At 39.7% G+C, this 2,004-nt stretch overlaps 1 pseudogene; it reads left to right on the top strand.

Annotated features, from left to right (window-relative positions):
* Positions 1 to 1,108: 1,108 nt before the first annotated feature.
* On the top strand, positions 1,109 to 1,418 carry LOC122804071 (annotated as a pseudogene).
* Positions 1,419 to 2,004: the final 586 nt, after the last annotated feature.

Below are 2,004 nucleotides of genomic sequence, written 5' to 3'. Positions count from 1 at the left end.
GGGTCATGGATATTTCCTTCTGTTGCACATACAAGATGTGGCAATCCACAAATCATCCCCATTACACTGTGGTATTGGTGGAATATGGACAAGTTGTGAGTTGCTGTCAGTAACACACTTGTTTACAGTGGAATTGTAGCATTAGTTGCATATGAACTGTCAAAACTTATGGACAGCTGAATGTTGAATGAAAGTCTAATGTGGTAGTGTGTGTCATTCACACGTTAAAGCATAATACTAAATGCCACACAACATCTGCAGTGTAAATTTGGACCTGTATCACATAAGTATAGCAGCAAAATGGTATGCATGTACAAGTGTACATATACAGTCCAGTCACTGATATGGCAAATGCTATGGTGGCAGCGTTACACAAGTGGATCACACAGACTATGCTTACGGAGCTGAGGGTCCACCCTGATGGGGATGAACATCATGAAGATCTCTCAAGCTATCTCCCTGAATGCAACATGCATAGTCCATGCCATGTCTTGGACAAAATTCCCCATCATATCCTTCATCTGTGAATAAAATGCATTGGTCACCCCCCCCAACCTTGCTCTTAATAATCATCTTGTTAGGGTGCCTGCCTTTGTCTCCTCTGGGGTGCAGCAGGGATGATGGCACATGCAGGTCTAGCTTCATCATCATCATCATCATCATCCATGTGTCTGTCATGGTTGTCATCATCATTGGTGGACTCTGGCAGTGGTCTGGCATGCTCTCATCACTGACGTCTGATTGGCGAATGTTCATGAGTCCCATGCTTTGTCAAAGTGAATCACAACACAGGACAGAAATTATATATGCATAGCTGATAGTACATGACTACATAACATACCCATTGTGACACAATGAAGTGTCATAAAACAGTGATTATGAAACCTTGCAATACTTTATGGCCATAGTCAGGTGTACTACCATATGTGATACATGTCAGTAATCAAACCATAACAATGAAAAACAAATGTCTATCAGTCCACACATTCCTGTGAAAATCGTAGCTTACATTAAACTGAAATGGATGTGCAATTCTGCAGTCTAACAGACATTAAGTAGCATTCATATTAAAACAACTGAGTTGCTTTAATATTTACATCAAGCAATCATGTCTGGTAGTGGTAAAGGAGGAAAGAGCCTTGGAAAAGGTGGTGCTAAAAGGCATCTTAAGGTTTTGCGTGATAATATTCAAGGTATTACTAAGCCTGCTATTCACCATTTAGCTCATCGAGGCAGTGTGAAGCGTATTTCAGGGCTTATTTATGAGGAGATGTGGTGTTTTGAAGGTGTTTTTAGAGAATGTGATCCGCGATGCTGTTACCTACACTGAGCATGCTAAGAGGAAAACTGTTACAGCTGTGGATGTGGTGTATGCTCTAAAATGCCAAGGCAGGACCTTTTATGGCTTTGGAAGCTAGTGTGTTTGTAATTAAGTAGCATTCAATCGATATGTTATATCTACATATGAGAATAAAAGTATATCAGCATGCATTGCAGGTCTCATTAAAAACACATTCTCAGATGAAATGGCCCAAAATTATTATATAGGGCAATTATAATTAACAGATTTGCTACTAGTGGATGGCTCCTGATGCACACAACACCTTTAGTATGTCTCATTATCTATACTTACAGATGTTTTCAATACCAGAACATGTCAGGGCCACTATATGCTTCACACAATGTGAACAGCTTACTCAAGACCATAATGTGGCATGCATAATACAGCTTACCAGCGGAAATCCTGACATGACCTGAACAGTTGTATTAGCCAGCATTATGCATGACATGCATATGGAAACCAGCACACTTACATATCCTGACATTTTAAGACTCACATGAGTCTACCTTGCAAAACAACACTGGGAAAATGAGTTTACCTTGCAAAACAACATTGGGAAAATGACAACATAACAATAGTAGTGAGATCTGCACTGTTTAATACTAATGTATGCTTCAGTAAATTGTCCAGCTGACTGTATGACAGAATATCCTAATTTCCAC

This window comes from Protopterus annectens, chromosome 6.part0, assembly GCF_019279795.1.
Source record: "Protopterus annectens isolate FY-2018-M chromosome 6.part0, PAN1.0, whole genome shotgun sequence".
NCBI classification, from domain to species: Eukaryota; Metazoa; Chordata; order Ceratodontiformes; family Protopteridae; genus Protopterus; species Protopterus annectens.
The sequence above is the reverse complement of the archived record's forward strand: the minus strand, read 5'-3'. Positions and strand labels throughout refer to the sequence as shown.